Source organism: Bos taurus, chromosome 7 (genome assembly GCF_002263795.3).
Source record: "Bos taurus isolate L1 Dominette 01449 registration number 42190680 breed Hereford chromosome 7, ARS-UCD2.0, whole genome shotgun sequence".
In the NCBI taxonomy this organism is placed as follows: Eukaryota; Metazoa; Chordata; class Mammalia; order Artiodactyla; family Bovidae; genus Bos; species Bos taurus.
The window spans coordinates 33793824-33806144 of NC_037334.1; positions in this window are offsets into that span (position 1 = coordinate 33793824).

Consider the following 12321-nt stretch of genomic DNA (forward strand, 5'->3'; position numbering starts at 1 on the left):
ACAAATATTTATTACACTCTAAGTAGTGTGGTAGACACTAGTAACCAAGAATACTGTATGGTCATTATACTCAAACAGATACAAAAATCTCTTAAAACTATTTTTAGTAGTAATTATAAATTATAACTCTATTAACTGCTATAGAAGAAAAGTACATTATATGAATATGTGTTACATGAAGTTCTAACCTAACTTGGCTGAAAGTCCACATGGAACAACAGAAAACCTTGAGAGCCAAAGCAATCCTGATTTCAAGCTACATTATAAATCTATAGCAACCAAAATAGTATGGTACCGCCATAAAAGCAGACACATAGTTCAACTGAATCAAGAGCCCAGAATAAAACCCCATATACATGGTCAATGAATCTTTGAAAAGAGCACCAAGAACATACAATAAGAAAAGGATAGTCTTTTCAATACATGATGCAGGGAAAACTGGATATCAGTGGGGCAGAAAAAAAAAAAGGCTATCTAATACCATTCACAAAAATGAATTCAAAATTAATTAAAGGCTGAAGGTAAAACTTGAAAACACAAAACTTTCAGAAGTAAACATAAGGGAAAATTTCCTTGACGTTGGTCTTGGAAATGATTTTTTTCAAATGACAACAAAAGCACAACAAAAGCAAAAATAAATGCAACTATATCACACTAAAAATATGCACAGATTTTTAGAAAGAAAACAATGAAATGAAAAAGCAACCTAGGAAATACAAAAAAATATTTGCAAACCATATTTCTGACAAGAGGTTAAGTATCCAAAATATATAATGAATTCACAGAACTCAATAGCAAAAAAAAAAAAAAAAAATTGCCTGTTTTTTAAAAATGGGGTAAAGGACCTGAATAGAATTTTTTCTCCACAGAGTAGATTTGAATAAGTAACAGGTACATGAAAAGGTGCTCACTATGACTAGTCATCAGAGAAATGTAAATCAAAGCCACAATGAATATCACCTCTCATCTGTTAGGATGGCTATTATCAAAAAGACAAGAGGGAACAAGTGTTGGGATGCATGCAGAGAAAAAGGAACCCTTGAGGGCAGTTGGTGGGCATGTAAATTGGTGCAACCCACTGTGGAAAACAATATGAAAGTTCCTCAAAAAATTAAAAATAGAACTATGATAAGATCCAGAAATCCCATTTCTGTGTATATATTCAAAGAAAACAAAAACAGTACCTCAAAGCGATTTCTATATTTCCATACTTATTGCAGCATTATTTTCAAAGTCAAGATATGGAAATAACCTAAGTGTATATCAACTGGTGAATGAGTAAAGAAAATGTGGCATATAAATATGAATATATGTATATACACACATAGACATGTATATGCATATATATGCACGGGCTTCCCTGGTAGCTGACAGTAAAGAAGCCATCTGCAATGTAGAAGACCTGGTTTGAATCCTGGGTTGGGAAGATTCCCTGGAAAGGGGAATGGCTACCAGTATTCTTATCTGGAGAATCCCATGGACAGAGGAGCCTGGCAGGCTACAGTCCATGGGGTCACAAAGTGTTGGACACTACTGAGTGACTAGCACTTTCACTTCACTTCACACATACATACAGTGGATTATTATTCAATTATAAATAAGAAATCCTGCTATTTGCAACAACATGGATGAAACTAGAAGGCATCTTGCTAAATGAAATAAGCCAGATAGAATAAAACAAATACTAAATAATATTTCTATGTGGAATCTGAAAAAGTCAAATTCAAAGAAACAGTCAGTTAGTGACTGCCATGGGTTATCAGGGTTGGGGAAGTGGGGAAAAGAGATGCCTAAATTCTAGGGATCTAATGGACAGCAAGGGTATTATGGTTAATAACACTGTATTATGTCCTTGCAATGTGCTAAAAAGTAAATCTTAAGTGTTCTTACCAGACACACAAAAATAATAACTCTGTGAAGTGATGATGTGTTAATTACTTTGATTGCAGTAATTATTGTGATACATTGTATCACAGTGTATACAGATATAGATCATCATGCTGAGTATCTTAAATATATATGTGAATTTTTAATTCTCAATTATACCTCAAAAAATATGGGAAAAAATTAAAAGCTGGTAATTTTGTTCATGAGATGATGCATGTGAAAATATTAATTGAAAAATGAAGTGCTATACACATATCAGGGATTATTACCATGAAAATGAACTAAAATGATTATTTCAATTTCCCAAATTCCCAAATAACCACAGTTTTATTAGCTACTTTTCAATCTTCTTCATTCTCCTCCTATCTCCAACTTCACCTCTTTTGCTTTCTCAACCCCAGACTCAGCAGGGGCCTGTTTCCTAATTCAGAAAGAAAACAAAAGTTTTTTACATGAAATTTCTTAAAAGACCACATATCTATAAGCTTAGTCAACTTCTCTTTTCTTTTCAATTATGGCCAGTTTCTCCACAAATTTTCTATTACAGTTTATGCCTAGTCAGAAATCATATGCTACTTGTATTCCTAGATCTTGAAACTTTATACCTATGTTGGATCTTCTTATCAGAATTTGAAAATATTCTGGCTCTTTATCATAAATGCAACCATAGCCAGAATAACAATCAGAATCACTGTGAAAACCACTCTCTAGAACTGTTTCCTGTTCATACACTTTTCTAATTACTCCTTCTGTACACTGTCAAACTTCCCTGAACAGTTTTCTATGCTTACTCTCTCCAGTTCTCGATTCTCTTCAGCCCCTTGTTTAACCCTACCACTGGAGTTACCATGGTCCTCTACATACAAAGGACCCAGTTGCCACCAGACTGCCGTAAAGAATAAAACCTGTGATAGACAACAAAATCTCTTCAGTTCACATCTCATTTGGCTTCTAAAAAGCCTTCGACACAGTCTTCTTGTTTTCTATCCTTTGCCTTTAGGGAAGGGGAAGAAGTAGGTATCCGCCTTTCTCAATCAAAACACAAAAGAACCAAACTCTACTTGGCCACATTAGAAATATGAGAGAGAAAAATAGACATTTCACTCCTATTTTTACACATAAATAAACTGAGAATTGCAAAGCTTAATTGACTTTCTCAAGATTACAAAATGTGTGACTAGCTGAGATTCAAGTCCTTTTGCTGTCTGAGTCCAACTCAGCTATGGTTTCTAAGTTGTACAGCATGATTTTAGATTTACCAAAACTTTATTATACTTGTACTCAGCAATCTTCAGAATCCCAGTAACTCCTATTTTTACAAAAAGACTATCAATTTGTATAAATAATGAATAAATTAAAATTTTCAAAAATCTATTATAACAATTAACCATAGTATCAGTCATCTCAAGAAGGCTATGTCCAATAAAGCTACTGGTTAGTTAATTAAGCATTTATTGATGTGCTATGGAATAAAAACTACTCATTCATATAAACTTATCTTGTTGCTATGGTAAGTACCACCTGGCCATGAAGTAGGAAGTTAATTCTTGAATTGTACTAAGCTACTTTTGGAGAAGGAAAGGGCAATCCACTCCAGTATTTTTGCCTGGAGAATTCCATGGACAGAGGAGCCTGGCAGGCTACAGTCTATGGGGTCGCAAGAGTCGGACACGACTAAGTGACTAAGCACACACTAAGCTACTTTACAAAATGCACAGCAAGATTCCAAAGACAGCCATCTGTCACAAATGTAATCTCAGTGGTTAAAGATGGACACTTTTCACAAATTGATAATGCTCTGGTTCTGGAGGAGTTTTGATACTCAGATATTAGATAGGCTTTTAAAGATTATAATAACTCCCAAGGTCCTATACCATCTGTCACAGGCATCAGTGGCTAAAGGAAACTAGAAGTGGCACATAACACAATATAACACAGATCAGCTATATTTAGATAATATAGCTATATTTAGAGAATGTAATATTTAGAGAATATATGAGAATATAGTCTGATAAAAGCAGCATCCAAGAGAAAAACACGCACAGCTGGTGATATGTGCCAGGCAGAGCTCCAGTGTGAGGTACGTATGTACGTAAAACTCTATGAATTTCTTAACATGATCAATTTCAGGGCCTTCCACTAGAACCACTTTCTCAAACTACTTATCCTTTACCTTGTTGCATTAGTTGGATATCATTTCCCTTGAAATAGTTAGTAAAGGAAAGCTCAATGTATCCTTTTAGAAAGTCAAGTAGAGTTTATATAATAAAACCAATTCTATAAATACTTACAAGTCAATAGTGGAAAGTATATAACAGAGATTAAAATATCAGCTTTATTGCTGATCAAGCCTAGGCTGGAGAAAAAGACTTAGTGGAGTAAAAAACTGTTTTCTTCTTAAGGATGAAATTCATCCATTCATTGGCTGATTCCTGAAACCCAATTTTCTGATGATGCCGTAACCGAAATACTAGCTTACCAACACAGGCAGATCTCTGCTTTGTCATAAGAACATTTAACGAGGGAAGACAATGCTTCCAGACTGACCAAGAAGTTTATAAGGACCTGAGACACAAGCCGTGCACTCTTAGCCTACTGCTAGGACCTCAGGAAAGCCCTGCATGATGCTGGCTGACACCTGCTTCAATCGATATCAAAGTGCATGCAACTTCAGACACATAGTGTGTGTAATTCATAATGTTCCCTGGGTGCTGCTTGGGAACAAGGGGGCTTGCCCAGAAAAGATAAAGACAAATAGAGACTCCTCTGAAGACAGACAGATGCCTATCTCCCTTTCCATGTCAGTCAGCTCTTAAGACAATGTGATATATTTAGATAAAGCACATAAGTTTACTTTTTGAAAAGAAGATGATGCTGTCATCTTAGAGTGGAGTGGCTTCATGGTTTATTAAACCAGAGAGAACTATTTGTCTTCTTAATTCTGAAAGGCCCAGGAGCTCAGAGGTCAAACATCCCTCTCTGATTAGGGGTTCTTGATATAACAAAGCAATGTCAGTTCCACAAGGCAACTATAAATAAAGCTCCTAATAGATTTCCTGAATTCCATAAACAACACAGAATTTTTAAAATAAAAAACAGATTTTAATATCTATCTGATCTCATTTTTGCAGCATTTTTATTATCTTAGGGGGAAAATACTTGATGTATGCTGTCAGCAATGTCTAAAACTCTGGCTCCAGACATCAGTAAACAACAACAGCCTTAGATATGCAGCAACAGACCCATTGCTAGAAAGTCCAGCCCAGGAAAAGTTCTGTTTTCCTGAAAGAGCTTTTACCTGGTACCGTGATATACTCTTTTCTCAGGACACTTCTTTACATACCTATAACCTTGTCTTCCTTAAGCTTAAATTCTTAAAGGAATGGAATATTTTTTCATTTTATAGCAAGAATAATAAAATCTTTTAAAGTAAGAATCAAAGAAATAAAGAAAAATTAAATCAGCAGGCCAAGCCATTTATTTAATAATTGCTGTATTGATACTGCATTTGGTCATCTGATTCCTGCTACATGGGACAGAAATGTAGAAATAAATTATTGTGTTTCTCTTATTAAAATTGATATAAAGCCTGGCTCTAGGGAGTTGTTCTACTATCAACTCTTAAAGTAATTTAGAAATCAGAAGGCTACCTTTAGTTTGTTGTCTGGCAGAATCACTCTTGTTAAGATGCACTAAATGTTACACTCTTATCTTTGTCAAAGTTATTTACAAAAACTACCTATATGTATACATATATCCCCTCCCTCTTCAGCTAATTCACTTTGTTGTATGGTAGGAATTAACACTATAAAGCAATTACACTCCAATAAAAAATAAATTATTAAATAAATAAAAGGAAAAAAGTACCTAGACGAAAAGAGATTAATTTCTCTCAATATTCAGCATGCTACCAAGTGTTCAGTATTCAATGATAAAGGTAGAGAATATTCAATTCTAGATCATGAAAGTCTTTTTATATGAGGGTGATATTATAAATCAGTATGAATCCTTGAGTTTGGAAGTCAACTAATTGGAAACTGATGACATTCCATTATCTATACTGTGTAATCATATACTATTAACCACATTTCTCAGCCATATTCCATTGTCACTGGATTAAAGACATTACTAGGGCTTCAGTTTGCAAAGTTAGTCAGCATTGCTGAAATTAGAATTTCATAAGAAGGAAAAATATTTGCTCTATTGAAAGAAAAATGTACATAAGAAGGGGAATGACAATTCCTAAACGAGTAAGATTCTAATATATGGCTAGTTGATATTGGTACTCTTTCTCTTGAAATTTCCAGATTCAGAGAATATTTTTGCTGAGAGGTATCTTAGAGATATGTAGACCACCTCCTCAATTAATCAGATGAAAAAAGAAAAAAAATATTGAGGCACAAAGAGGTTAAGTGCTTTGCCAAAAGTTGCATAAGCAACTAGTAGGAAAATCCAAACTAGAATTCACATCCCTGTATTGAGAACCAATATCCTTCCTGCTGCAGAATTATCAACTCTTCCTGACCCCAAAACACTTGAAAGACAAATCTATCTCCCTAAAATGATCCCATTCAACTCTAATCCAAGCAGAGAGGACTCCTGATTGTCTATTCCTTTCTTTCAAGTTTTAAATTGCAAGTATATTCTAATAACGGTAAAAAGAAAATTTTTAAAGAGCATCAAGATTTAGTTTTGGAAGCTCCCAAATTTTTAAACTCAATATAATTAAAAATTAATATACTATGTTCTTTGCAACTAGACAAGATCAATACATTCTCTTTAATGAGTAAAATCATTTAATGGTATGATCACTCACCTAGAGCCAGACATCCTGGAATGTGAAGTCAAGTGGGCCTTAGGAAGAATCACTACAAACAAAGCTAGTGGAGGTGATGGAATTCCAGTGGAGCTCTTTCAAATCCTGAAAGATGATGCTGTGAAAGTGCTGCACTCAATATGCCAGCAAATTTGGAGAACTCAGCAGTGGCCACAAGACTGGAAAAGGTCAGTTTTCATTCCAATTCCAAAGAAAGGCAATGCCAAAGAATGCTCAAACTACCGCACAATTGCACTCATCTCACACGCTAGTAAAGTAATGCTCAAAATTCTCCAAACCAGGCTTCAGCAATATGTGAACCGTGAACTTCTTGATGTTCAAGCTGGTTTTAGAAAAGGCAGAGGAACCAGAGGTCAAATTGTCAACATCCGCTGGATCATGGAAAAAGCAAGAGAGTTCCAGAAAAACATCAATTTCTGCTTTATTTACTATGCCAAAGCCTTTGCCTGTGTGGATCACAATAAACTGTGGAAAATTCTGAAAGAGATGGGAATACCAGACCACCTGATCTGCCTCTTGAGAAATTTGTATGCAGGTCAGGAAGCAACAGTTAGAACTGGACATGGAACAACAGACTGGTTCCGAATAGGAAAAGGAGTATGTCAAGGCTGTATATTGTCACCCTGCTTATTTAACTTATATGCAGAGTACGTCATGAAAAACGCTGGGCTGGAAGAAGCACAAGCTGGAATCAAGACTGCTGAGAGAAATATCAATAACCTCAGATATGCAGATGACACCACGCTTATGGCAGGAAGTGAAGAAACACTAAACAGCCTCTTGATGAAAGTGAAAGAGGAGAGTGAAAAAGTTGGCTTAAAGCTCAACATTCAGAAAACGAAGATCTTGGCATCTGGTCCCATCACTTCATGGGAAATAGATGGGGAAACAGTGGAAACAATGACTGACTTTCTTTTTTTGGGCTCCAAAATCACTACAGATGGTGACTGCAGCCATGAAATTAAAAGACGCTTACTCCTTGGAAGGAAAGTTATGACCAACCTAGACAGCATATTAAAAAACAGAGACATTACTTTGCCGAAAAAGGTCCATCTAGTCAAGGCTATGGTTTTTCCAGTAGTCATGTATGGATGTGAGAGTTGGACTGTGAAGAAAGCTGAGCACCGAAGAATTGATGCTTTTGAACTGTGGTTTTGGAGAATACTCTTGAGAGTCCCTTGGACTGCAAGGAGATCCAACCAGTCCATCCTAAAGGACATCAGCCCTGGGATTTCTTTGGAAGGAATGATGGTGAAGCTGAAACTCCAGTCCTTTGGCCACCTCATGCGAAGAGTTGACTCATTGGAAAAGACCCTGATGCTGGGAGGTATTTGGGGCAGGAGGAGAAGGGGACGACAGAGGATGAGATAGCTGGATGGACGTAAGTTTGAGTGAACTCCGGGAGTTGGTGATGGACAGGGAGGCCTGGCGTGCTGCGATTCATGGGGTTGCAGAGAGTCAGACACAACTGAGCGACTGAACTGAACCGAACTGAAGACAGGTTTTTAGTTAGTACATATCATGATTGAATGTAAATTAAGAAGAATCCCTTGGTTTACTAATCATAGAAGACTAAAATTGAAAATAAACCAGCAGAACAGATATTAAGCAATAACTATTGGATGCATTATAGTTAGCCTCCAATGGGAGCCCCAGGACTGCAACATGAAGGTATCATCTGAGTGAAACCTATTTTTAAAACTGATTTTTAAATCTATGTACTTAATGCATATACAGAATATGGCTTGGCTATACAAAGAACAATAAAATAAAGATCTGTGTACTCATACCTCATAACAAACAACATACCCACACATTTGAAACTCTGGGACCTTCTCCAGTCACATCCTTTCACTTTCCTATCCCCCTCAAGACAATCTTTCTTCAAAAACAAGTGTTTATAATTTTGTTTTCTTTATAGTTTATGAAAATGGATATATCCTACATAACGTGTTGAGTTTTATTTGTTGTGTTTTAAAAAACTACTTAATGTCTCCTACAGTTCTTTCTTCTCAATATGTGTGTGAGATGATTAATTCTGATGTGTAATGCTTTTGATTCCTTGCTCAAATTCATGTCCATACAGTCAGTGATGCCATCCAACTATTTCATCCTCTGTCATTCCCTGCTCCACCTGCCTTCAATCTTTCCCAGCATTTGTGTCTTTTCAAATGAGTCAGTTCTTCACATCAGGTGGCCTGAGTATTGGAGTTTCAGCTTCAGCATCAGTCCTTCCAGTGAACACCCAAGACTGATCTCCTTTAGAATGGACTGGTTGGATCTCCTTGCAGTCCAAGGGACTCTTAAGAGTCTTCTCCAACACCACAGTTCTAAAGCATCAGTTCTTCAGTGCTCAGCTTTCTTTATAGTTCAACTCTCACATTCATATATGACTACTGGAAAAACCATAGTTTTGAATAGACAGAACTTTGTCAGCAAAGTAATGTCTCTGCTTTTTAATATGCTGTCTAGGTTGGTCACAGTAAGTACATACTGGTTGCTCAGAGGTTAAAGCATCTGCCTGGAATGTGGGAGACCGGGTTCGATCTCTGGGTTGGGAAGATCAAGCAAGTGTCTTTTAATTTCATGTCTGCAGCCACAATCTGAGGTGATTTTGGAGCCCCCAAAAATAAAGTCTCTCACTGTTTCCATTGTTTTCCCATCTACTTGCCATAAAGAGATGGGACCAGATGCCATCATCTTCATTTTCTGAATGTTGAATTTTAAGCCTACTTTTTTACTCTCCTCTTTCACTTTCATCAAGAGGCTCTATAGTTCTTCGCTTTCTGTCTTAAGGGTGGTGTCATCTGCATATCTAAGGTTATTGATATATCTCCTGGCAATCATGATTCCAAGGATACACCCTTGGCTTTATAAAATAATGTCAAATTCCTAAGAAGTTCTAGCAATTTGCTCTCTCACCCTTGGTGTATGCTGTTGCCTCAAATATATATGAATATTTAGTTTACCCAGTCTGTTTAGCATAAAATAATATCAATTTGTAATTATGGTTGAGGTTGATTGTCCCTTATTTTCCTCGCAATTTGTTTCCCCTGTTTATAAATGTGTATGTTTCCCCCCATTTTGCATAAGATTGCTCATATATCCCTTCTAGGTCTGTAAAAACATGTTTGGATATGTAGTCATGATACAATTCTTTTGTTGGTTATCTTTACTTGGTATGGCTTATTTCTAAGGTAAATCTTGATATAAGAAGTTTTTAAATTGTTAAATATATATATACTTTTCATTATCATCATCATTTCATTGTTATGAATATGCCTTATATCTTATTTGGAACTGTAAGAGGGCAAAATTATTAATAATTCAAATATGACAGACAACCTTATCCATATACAGAAGTAATTCTACCTGAGACTTGACAAACCAAAGAAATCTATTAATTTAATCATGTGTGGTACTACCAATCTGATTTCCAACATGTAATATTAGGATGGTTCTTTGACATATGTCCAGAAAAGTAAATGGGCAGTAAAATTTTGTCCCCTCAATAAAAGATAGGCTACCCACTCCAGTATTCTTGGGTTCCCTGGTGGCTCAGAAGGTAAAGAACCCACCTGCAGTGTGGGAGACCTGGGTTTGATCCCTCGGTTGGGAAAATTACCTGAAGGAGGGCATGGAAACCCACTCCAGTGTTCTTGCCTGGAGAATTCCATGGACAGAGGAGCCTGGCAGGCTACACAGTCCATGGGGTCGCAAAGAGTTGGACATGACTGAGAGACTAAGCATAGCATATCACAGTAATATTTTGAGTATATTAAACATTGTCAGAGAAATAGACTATATGTCAATAATTAATGGTCCCTTAGTTAACATTGAGATGAATTTTATTGTGGGGAATCTGCTTTTTCACAGCTTGCCTAAAATAGATTTCATGACTATTGAATACTGTTTGGATAAGTCATTGTTCACTAATTAAGTGTATCCATAAAGATTTGGTTTCCTCAAAGCTTTAATACTTCAGAGAAGATAACTAACTGATACCAGTTGTCTAGTTAATAGAGAAATATATAACCCATTGTAAAGTTAATAGACTGTGTCCTGGTATAAGAACTATCTCTTATGAGTTAATCTTTGTGTATCCCCAAAATTTTGATCAAATTGGGATCAACTGATAAAGCTAAGTAGATCTGAGAAGCAAAAATTAAACGCACCATGAACTATCACCTCCACAAAACTCTTTCTGTAGAGCTGCTGACCACTGAATTTGGACCTCTCGACTGTTTAACAAGTATTGCAACTGAACTGTCATTTGGGACCAGCACGTGACTTAGACGTGTGGAGAATTATGCATGATGCTAAGAAACAACAGTTACCTGGAAGATGCAGGTCATATCTAAAGACATTTGTAATATTTTTTAACCTTCTCCCTTAAAAATAAAAACTGGCAACTAGGTTCTTTCCCTGGTCCACTATTTTCTCACCTCTAGCAACACCAGACATATATATACACACAAAACCGTATATACTCCTAATCATCTATATCTTTATAGAATTAGAAAATATTCTATTTCTAATAATAAATATAATCACTTTTACTTGCATTAAAACATAAAAGCACATTTTAGCATAGATATTAAATTTTTTACACCCCAAAACTGAAAAATTTTGTCAGTAAATAATATTTTTGTTTTTTGCGTTTTAAGTAGTTCAAAGAATTTTCAATGACAGCAGGTTTTATGGATTTTGTAGTAAATTCTAACATTTCACAAAACTGCGTTTCTCAGGATACTAAAAATCAATCATTTATAATCATTTACAACCCTCTTATACAGAATAGGACTTGTGTATAGATATATAACTGCTCATTCTATGTTATGTAAGAATTGCTATGCTAGTTTTATAGGCTATCTCTATAACAAAGACATTTGAATGAAACTGCAAATATCAGTCATACAATTTGATGATGACTCTTTTTGTTTGATTTATAATTTTATTCCACTATTTGCATGTTTAACTTTTCAGTTTGCTGGGTAGTATGCATTTCACATTTGTAAACACCATTCTGTCAATTTCTCTGGGTGTGTGTGAGTTTTCAAATAAGAATCTTAAGGTGGAAATACAAATCCCCTTGGGAGTATTTAATTTTCTCATAAGATCCTTTTAAATACAAATTTTAAATTTATTTTTAATTAAATAAAACTCTTCTTTCTCAGTAGCATTTTTTCCCCATTTTCCTTTTTTCATAAATGAGTCTTATTCCATCACGTTGACATTCTGGCACATCTCTAATTATAAGGAAGACTACAGTTCTTTCTTTGCTTCATATTTAGAAACTATTTTTAGATGTTGGGTTTTACATGCATCTTTCCTTTTCTAAGTGATCCTTTCATCTAAAATCAGAGAAAAATTTTCAAGCTAATGTTGCCTAGCAAAAAAATAAGGGGGAATGAAACACTTTACATCAAAGGAGTAGCAGAAAACATTTTATTGGATGGAAAATGACCAGGACCCATGTTAGAAAATCAGGAGAAAACATGTTTCAGATCTTCTAAAAGTACACCGTGTTTGGATATATTGACCTTTTTTCTTGAGGAATGCAGGTTTTTAAGTTCCAAAATGAAATAACTAAGTAA